The sequence below is a fragment of the Canis lupus genome, chromosome X (genome assembly GCF_048164855.1).
Source record: "Canis lupus baileyi chromosome X, mCanLup2.hap1, whole genome shotgun sequence".
Classification (NCBI taxonomy): domain Eukaryota; kingdom Metazoa; phylum Chordata; class Mammalia; order Carnivora; family Canidae; genus Canis; species Canis lupus.
In genome coordinates, this window is record NC_132876.1 from 73,397,897 (window position 1) to 73,407,940 (window position 10,044).

Consider the following 10,044-nt stretch of genomic DNA (forward strand, 5'->3'; position numbering starts at 1 on the left):
GAAGGAATTTCTTGAGACACTGGACTTTTAGTGCTAAAGCTGGAAAAGTTTCCAGCCAAACAAGATGAGTTGCTCATCCTGATTTTATATTTTGCTGTCTACGCACTTTATTTTTTTTCTTGCATCTTCCTGTGGATTCTTTCTCTTCTGCTCCAGATCTATCCAAAACATATTCTACCCATGATCTTCACACCTTCAGTTCCTCTCCTCACCCTATTCCAAATCATTTCTTTAAATTGTGTAGCCCCAGAAAATACCTAAGATGCTGAGTTGTGTATAACTATTAATGTAAGTGGTGACATAAGGAAAGAGAGGGAACATGAGAAATGTATACAATGAAGGCCTGAACTATAGGACTAGCCCCATTTCAGGGGCTGGTAATATAGTACACCCTCAAGAGTTAATTTGGGTAACCTTAAGAGGCAGTAAAGGATGCAACTTCAGTACAACACTTTCCCAGCATCAATTTCAAAATGAATCCATTTAGTGTATCTCAATCTTAAGCAGATACTATATGAGGTGGACTCTTGACATTGTTTATTATTGTTTAATATTTACATTATTTACATAAGCAATACATCAGTACTCCTCTATCCCCACACTTACATCCTTATTTTCAATAGGAAGTAAATGGATAAATAGGAACGTATGAAGATAATTTCCTTTATCAAAGGTTAACAGAAGACTACCTGAGAAAACAGCAATTTAGACATCTTAATGAAGTTAATTTGATGACATTTGGTCTTTACTGAGGATTTCTGTGTATGGATGGTAGAGCCTATTTGTCTTGTCCATTCAAACCCAATGGGAGAAAGGAAGGAGGGTGAAATAATCTTCACCCTTGGTCTGGAAGAAAAAGACACTGGCTTATGCATATTAAATAAAAGCAACCTGATTATCAAAAGTCAGCATTATTTTGCTGATCCAGGGTGGTAGAAATGCTAGACAGTATTTCAAGTGTGCCAGGGATATATGTGTGTCTGACTCTATGGATAGGAATAGAAAATGTAGTTTTGTTGAGGAAGCCTCTGGATCCAGAAGAGAGACTGGGGTGTTAATTGCAAATCAGTCCCATCTCAGGGTCAGTGCAATATAGGTCTTGATGGGTTACGTTTTCTTCTAAGAAAATGGCTGGAGTGCTAAGGGAAAGCTCATTTTGGCTCAGAAATTGAAGTAGAGGGAAACCAGGTAGAAAAAAAACTGTGAAGGGTGTTAGGAAGAAAATCACTGAAGTGAAGAAGGACTTACTTAGACTGGTGGTTGGGTAAAGACTTCCAGAATCAGAAGTCTTAAAGTGAGACAGAAAAGGTATATTCACCCCTTATTTTTAAAATATTTTATTTATTTATTCATGAGAGAGACACACACACAGAGGGGCATAGACACAGGCAGAAGGAGAAGCAGGCTCCATGCAGGGAGCCTGGCATGGGACTCGATCCCAGGACTCCAGGGTCACACCCTGAGCCGAAGGCAATTGCTCAACTGCTAAGCCACCCAGGAGTCTTTGTTCACCCCTTATTGAACACTATAGAAACATTTCTTCATATCTTGTTTTTCTATATAGTTGCATTGGTAATCACTTAACTTCTCTGACCCTCAATTCTCCTAGCAACTAAAGTGAGGGTAATAATTTTTTCCTGCTTCACAAGTCTCTATGAACTTTAATTTAAAATAAATGTGAACTGAATGTAGACTACACAGATATGAAAGATCGCTATTTCCCCTGTAGAAGAATAGTTGTAAGGTTGGATCTGGGTCTCTATCATCTCCATAACACCTAGAACGATGCCATACATAACTGAATGAGTAGCCTGCTAAACAGGATATGGTCAGAATCTATATTGCTGTCTCAATCATAACTCTAGAGTTTTGGAGGGTCTCATAAGGACTCCAAAAGTATTCTAGTTCAATCTCTGCGCACCTCCTATTTAAAAATCTTTTGTGATCTTTTTTTTTTAAAGATTGTATTTATTTATTCATGAGAGACCGAGAGAAAGGCAGAGACACAGGCAGAAGGAGAAGCAGGCTCCATGAAGGGAGCCTGATGCAAGACTCAGTACTGGGACTCCACTGTATTGCTTTGAAATTAGAAAACCATATTTTTGTAATGAATTCAAGCTTCAATGTAAAAAACAAAAACAAAGATATAAAGGTTGAGTAAAGCAAAAGCTACAAACTTCCTTTCCTTATCTGCAGCACACCAAGAAGAAAATGCAGCCTTCTTAGCTAACCTGAGAGAGATAGGTCAACCAAACCAAAAAGCTGTGGAATTTAAGGTAGAGAAATTAGACCTTTGTGTTCACCAAGCAAAAGATGATGCATTTGTAAAGGAATCTGGAAATCTTGAGATGGAGACTTCATTTCTCTGGTTGAAGATCCTAGAGGAATCTTCCAGACTTGTAATGACTGTATGGTCTGCCAGAGAGCCTTCTGAGGGACTCTCAAGCTGAATGTCCCTCCTAGGAAGACAAACACACAACTTTGATTTTTCTGATGTGCTATTAATTCATTCAACAAACACTTATTTTGGATCAGATGTTGTACTGCACACATGATTCCAATTGGTAAAGTCTGAATTATAGAATATTGACAAAAAATGCTGATTTATTACTTATGCCCTGTGTCTAAAAACTGCTACAAGTAAAGCCCCTTAAGGACAAAGAGATGGAATCTGCCTAAACGAATGCATCAGAATGTGTTGTAACTAGCATACTAATGTTTTACAAGTGAGTTCTTCCAAAATGCTTGTGAACAATTATCTTCAGTCCTTTATCTCCCTGAAATCTGATTTACACTATCACTAAGCCACTAATGCTGTTTCTTAGCAACCACTTTAATACAAGATGAAGAAAAAAATAGCCAGTCCCCATGTGAAATATCATTCAGCTTGAATTAATGAGGTATGAATTAATGACTTTCACTGTGTAGACAACAGTCAACTGAAGATAGTCTGTGCTCATAGAGGAGAAGAATGACCTGGAATAACAGTAAGTAAATTTATTTATCTTAAGAGTATACCCTATGACATAAAGAAGGAGAAGTTTTACCTGCCTAATTCTGGTTGATTTTTCTAACTTTGATCAAGTGACAGGAGGTTGCATATGTGATAAATCATAAAGGGAAGTTAGAGCAGGATTAAAACTTCACTATCAAAAACTGACAAAGTAAATGATTAAGTGGGTAAATAAGAGTGCTAATATTTGCAACTCTGCTTGCAATACTGCTTTCAATATTATATTATGAATTCTCAAATCAAAATGCAGGGAAGAATCCCTTAGTTATATTCCTCCTAAGTTGAATCTTTGTCTCCCCTACTGTTTCTTACCTAATAATAACAAGAACCATGGGCTATAGGATTACACTAAGCAGGGGTCAAGTGCCAGCTCCTCCATTCAAAGTGTGACTTTGGCAAATTGCTTAACTTCTCAGAGCCTCCATTTCCTCATCTGGAAAAAAGAAGTTTTCCTCAAAAAAAAAATGGGAGGATGGCATAAAAATGTAGAAATAAAATCCTATAAAAATTGCTATGTACACTACTGCATCGTATCATTGTATGGTGGTTGCACTGAATTTATAGATGACTCAAGATAGTATGGACATTTTAACAATATTAATTGTTCCAATCTATGAAGTTATTTTTATCCTCTTCAAATTCATTAATCAATGCCTTATAGTTCCCAGTATACTGATTTTTCACATCCATGGTTGAATTTGAGATTTAAAAAAATATATTTTATTTATGTATTCAAGAGAGAGACACAGAGAGAGAGAGAGAGAGAGAGAGAGAGAGAGAGAGGGGCAGAGACACAGGCAGGGGGAGAAGCAGGCTCCACACAGGGAGCCCACTGTGAGACTTGATCTCAGGACCCCAGGATGATGCCCTGAGCCAAAGGCAGATACTCAAAGGCTGAGCCACCCAGGTGTCCCAGAAGCAGACTTTTTGAAAATGAATTATATGCATGGTAAGGACAGATTGAGATTGGGAGAAGTGAGTTTTACAAGTGTACTGGTATAACATTGAGATTTGGCTCTTCTCCCTGTTAAAATGACAAGGTTTTCTTCCATTAGTAGTCTACTCTTGATAAGAGATTGTGAACAGAGAAGAAAAGACAATGTTTTGTTTTGTTTTGCTTTTCTTTACCTGACCAGAACATCAAGGTTTTAAGAGAGTGAAAACTTGTCAAAGAAGCTACATTTTAGTGACAACTCTGTAACCACCTGTAGAATCTCTTAGGGCCACAGATACTGATGTTTTCAGTTTTGTAATGATCTGTGATCCTTTGTAGGCATGTTCCTTGAAAACTTCTGAGATATTGGCTGGTTGGTTGGCTGGTTTGGCTGGGTGGCTGGCTGGCTGGCTGTTTACTTGTTCATTCATTCGTTCATTGATTTTCAACAGATTACCAGAAAGTCAAACCCTAAATACAATCTCTTTACTAATATATGTAGTTTACCTGCTATGTGAAGTCACATGAGAAGCATTGTCAAACAAATAATAATAAGCTCTTTTAGATTATATTGGGTGCATGAACGCTGTCGGTGTTCCAAAGACGAAATGAAATTCCTAAAGTTGTAACATGTCCTGGTACAGTGCCATCACTCGACATTTGAATTGTTAAAATGCTGTGTGTTACAAAAAATAATCAAATTTTCTTCTTGACTGCATTCTAATGAACTCTCATTGGGTCTTTTTTTAAGGTTTTATTTATTTATTCATGGGAGACACAGAGAGAGAGAGAGAGAGAGAGAGAGGCAGAGACACAGAGAAACAGAGAGGCAGAGACATAGGCAGAGGGAGAAGCAGGCTCCATGCAGGGAGCCTGATGTGGGACTCGATCCTGGGACTCCAGGACCATGCCCTGGGCCGAAGGCAGGCACTAAACTGCTGAGCCATCCAGGGATCCGCTCTCATTGGGTCTTTAACCACATCCATTGTTGACCGCTGTGTCATTTACAGATGTTCTGATACTCTTGCAAAAATATGGTCCAGTTTCCAGAAGATTCCCAAAAAGGACTTTTGATAAATCTCCATTTCTGGTTACCCTGATATCATAAAACTACAGTATAAATTGCCAGAAATAATGAAAAAGTTGCATTTAAAGAGAACAAAAAGGAACAACATGGAACTGAATGAGTGTAGGACAATGATGACCCTTTGAAGGACTCTTGTTCAAAACATTGTTGATCCCTTCAGGTTTGCTCTTCCATATTGAAGGAAACTTTGTCTCTAGAGATATCTATAACTTACAAAAATGTTATGAACAAGTTTTGTTTTTCTTGTTTTTTTTTTCCTTTAAAGTATTGTTTATTTTTGTTTTTAACTGTTTTTGTATATTTTTATTGGAGTTCAATTTGACAACGTATAGTATAATACCCAGTGCTCAACCCATCAAGTGCCCCCCCTCAGTAACCCCATTCCCCGTCCACCTCCCCTTCTACTACCCTTGTTCATTTCCATAACTACTGAATTATTAGTTTTTTTAATTATTATTTTTTAAATTCCAATTAGTTAACATACAGCATAATAATAGTTTCAGGTGTAGAATTAGTGCTTCAACACTTCAATACACCTGGTGCTCATCACAGCAAGTATGCTCCATAATATCCATCAGCTATTTAATCCATTCCCCCACCTACCTCCTCTCTGGTATCTATCAGTTTGTTCTGTATAGTTAAGAGTCTGATTCTTGGTTTTACTTTCTTTTTTCTCCTTATGTTCATTTGTTTTATTTCTTAATTTCAAATATGATGAAAACCATATTGAATTTGTTTTGTCTCTGACTTATTTTGCTTAGCATAATACTATCTAGCTCCATCCACATTTTTGCAAATCTTAAGATTTCATAATTTTATGGCTGAGTAATATTCCATTATATATATATTTTTTAAAGATAAAAAAAGAAAAATTGAAAAATCTCTAGCATACTTATCAAAAGGAAAGAAGGGTCCCAAATAAAATCATGAATAAGAGAGGAGAAATAACATCCAACACCACAGAAATGCAATTATATAAATTTGAAAAAATATATGCCAACTATTGTACAACCTGGAAGAAATATATAAAATCCTAGAAACATACAAACTACCAAAACTGAAATTAGAAGAAAAAGAACTAAACAGATTGATGAACAGCAAATAAATTGAAACAGTAGGGCAGCCCGGTTGGCTCAGTGGTTTAGCGCTGCCTTTGGCCCAGGGTGTGATCCTGGAGACCCAGGATGGAGTCCCACATCAGGCTCCCTGTGTGGAGCCTGCTTCTCCCTCTGCTTGTGTCTCTACCTCTGTATGTGTGTGTGTGTGTGTGTGTTTGTGATATGAATAAATAAAATATTTTAAAAAATAATAAATAAATTGAAACAGTAATGATAAAACTTCCAACAAACAAATACCCAAATGCAAAAATTCTCAACAAGATACTAGCCAATAGGATCCAACAGTACATGAAGAAGATTATTCAAAGAATTTTTTCATTTGTGTTCATCAGGGACATTGGTCTATAAATCTCCTTTTTGGTGGGATCTTAGTCTGGTTTTGGAATTAAGGTGATGCTGGCCTCATATAATGAGTTTGGAAGTATTCCATCCTTTTCTATCCTTTGGAAAACCTTTAGTAGAATGGGCATTATATCTTCTTTAAATGTTTGATAGAATTCCCCTGAGAAGCCATCTGGCCCTGGGCTTTTGTGTCTTGGGAAATTTTTGATGACTGCTTCTATTTCCTCCCTGGTTCTTGGCCTGTTCAGGTTTTCTATTTCTTCCTGTTCCAGTTTGGTAGTTTGTTTTTTTTCCAGAAAAGTGTTCATTTCTTCTAGATTGCCTCATTTATTGGCGTATAGCTTCTCATAATAGGCTTTTAAATCGTTTATCTTTCCTTGGTATTGCTAGTGATCTCTCCTTTCTCATTCATGATTTTATTAATTTGAGTCTTCTCTCTCTTCTTTTTAATAAGACTGGCTAATGGCTTATCTATCTTATTAATTCATTTAAGGAACAAACTCTTGGTTTTATTGATCTGTTCCACAGTTCTTCTGGTGTCTATTTCATTGAGTTCTGCTCAAACCTTTATTAACTCTCTTATTCTGCTGGGTGGAGGTTTTATTTGTTGTTCTTTCTCCAGTTCCTTTAGGGGCAAGTTTAGTTTGTGTATTTGAGCTTTTTCCATTTTTTTGAGGGATGCTTGTATTGTGATGTCTGAGGACTGCTTTTGTTGTATCCGAAAGATTTTGAATGGTTGTATCTTCATTCTCATTAGATTCTATGAATCTATTTAATTCTTCTTTATTTTCCTGGTTGACCCTTTCACTTTTAGCAGGATGGTCCTTAACCTCCATGTGTTTGAAATCCTTCCAAACTTCTTCTTGTGATTAGTTCTAGTTTCAAAGGATTATGGTATGAAAATATGCAGGGGACAATCCCAATCTTTTGGTATCGGTTAAGACCTGATTTGTGACCCAGTATGTTTTCTATTCTGGAGAAAGTTCCATGTGCACTTGAGAAGAATGTGTATTCAAATGCGTTTGGATGTAAAGTTCTGTAAATATCTGTGAAATCCATTTGGTCCAATGTATCATTTAAAGTTCTTGTTTCTTTGGAGATGTTGTGCTTAGAATATCTTCATTTGGAGAAAGCACCATGTTGAAGTCTCCCAGTCCTAGTATATTATTATCAAAGTATGTCTTTACTTTGGTTATTAATTGATTGATATACTTGGCAGCTCCCACATTAGGGGCATAAATATTCATGATTGTTAGGCCCTCTTGTTGGATATATCCTTTAAGTATGATAGAGTGTCCCTCTTCATCTCTTACCACGGTCTTTGGGATAAACTTTAATTTATCTAATATGAGGATGTCTACCCCTGCTTTCTTTTGAGGACCAGTTGAATGTCAAATGGTTCTCCAAACTTTCATTTTCAGGCTGTAGGTGTCCTTTGGTCTAAAATGAGTCTCTTGTAGACAGCAAATAGATGAGTCTTGCTTTTTTATCCAGTCTGAATCCCTACGTCTTTTGATGGGATCATTAATCCCATTCACGTTCAAAATTACTATTGAAAGATATGAATTTAGTGTCATCATAATACCCATTCAGTCCCTGTTTTTTTGGATTATTTCTTTGGGATTCCTATTTCTATTACAGACTCCCCCTTAATATTTCTTGCAGTGCTGTTTTGGTGGTCACCTATTATTTCAGTTTCTCCCTATCTTGGAAGCTCTTTATCTCTCCTTCTATTCTGAATGTGAGCCTTGCTAGATAAAGTATTCTTGGCTGCAGGTTCTTCTCATTTAGGACTCTGAGTATATCTTGCCAACCCTCCCTGGTCTGCCAGGTTTCTCTGGAGAGGTCTTCTGTTAATCTGATATTTCTCCCCGTATAAGTTAGTGATCTCTTGTCTCTTGCTGCTTTAAGGATTTTCTCTTTATCTTTGGAATTTGCAAGTTTCACTATTAAATGTCGAGGTGTTGGACATTTTTTATTTATTGGGGGTGTGTGGAACTTCTGTATCTCCTGGATCTGAATGCTTGTTTCCCTCCTCAAATTATGGAAGTTCTCAGTATGATTTGTTCAAATATGCTTTCTGGCCCTCTGGCCCTTTCAACACTCTCTGGAACCCCAATTATACATAGATTATTCCTTCTGAGGCTGTCATTTATTTCCCTTAACCTTTTCTCATGATCTTTTAATTGTTTTTCTCTTTTTTCCTCAGCTTCTTTCTTTGCCATCAACTTATCTTCTATGTCACCCATTCTTTCTTATATCTCATAAAGCCTTGTCATTGGGACATCCAGTTTGGATTGAATCTCATTTAACTGGTTTTTAATTTCAGCCTGATTAGATAAATTCTGCAGTCATGAAGTCTCTTGAATCCTTTATGGTTTTTCCCAGAGCCACCAGTAGGTTTATAATTGTTCTTTAGAATTGGCTTCTGACATTGAATTGTAATCCAAATTCTGTATGTCTGTGGTGGGGAATACTGTTTCTTCTTCTTTCTTTTGTGGTGAGTTCTTCATTCTAGTCATTTTACTCAGTGCACAGTGGCTTTATGAGTGGGCTGAGTCAAGAATATCAACTATGACCTTAATAAGTTTTACCCTAGATGATTTTGGAGAGGTCAGAGACCAGAAAATGAAAACTAAGATCAGAACAAAATAAAACAAAAGGACCACTAAAGTGAAAAATAAATTTTAAAGTAAAGTAATAAAAAATAAAAGGCCATTAGTCCCAAAGGAAAAGAAAAGAGAAAAAGAGAGAAAAATGAAGGGAAAAGAAAAAAAGAGAAGAAAAAATAAAGGTGGCAGCCTGGGAGATGGTGGTGGTGAAGAAGTTGTAGTGGAGGAAGAATGTAGTCTACATGAGGGGTCCTAGAGGGTGATCCTCTTGGTTCTGAGTGTATTAAGTTCTGTAGGTTAGAAGATGCTCAGTCCCAAATTTGGATAAACCAGTAACACTTGTAGAAAGCCCCACCATTGACCACCAAAGCATAAACAAGATAAAAGAGAGGGGCAGAATGGGAATGAAGAGAGAATATAATCTCACAAAATGAGCCAGCATTCATTCTTGGTGCATGCTGGTCATGGTTTAGAAGGTATTAATTAACTTCTGCCATTGTAGAACAAAATTAGGCAAAGAAAACAAAAAGCACAAAACAAAACAAACAAAAAAACATATCTCATATATCTCCCAAAATTAAATTGAGTATGTTGAAGGGAATCCAGAGGTGGAAAATATATCTAAGATATGTAATTACAGACATATGAAAGTCAAAAAGGAAGAAACTTAAAAATGAAGAGGTGTTAAAATATTGTAGTTAAGGTGGGGAAAAAGAAAACATACTGGAAATTTTTAGTCTGATATAAAAACTTGTTGTCCTGGAAAAGTGCTAAAACAAAGGAGGAATATCCTCTAGTTCTATATATTATAAATCTCTCGACCTCCCCTGGAGCTTTCCAGCGCTGTTTGGTCAAGAACTTGCTCTTCTCCTGTTCTTCCAGCTGGTCTTCTGGGGGAGAGGTCTGCTGTGCTGATTCTCAGGTGTGTCTGCAGTGCG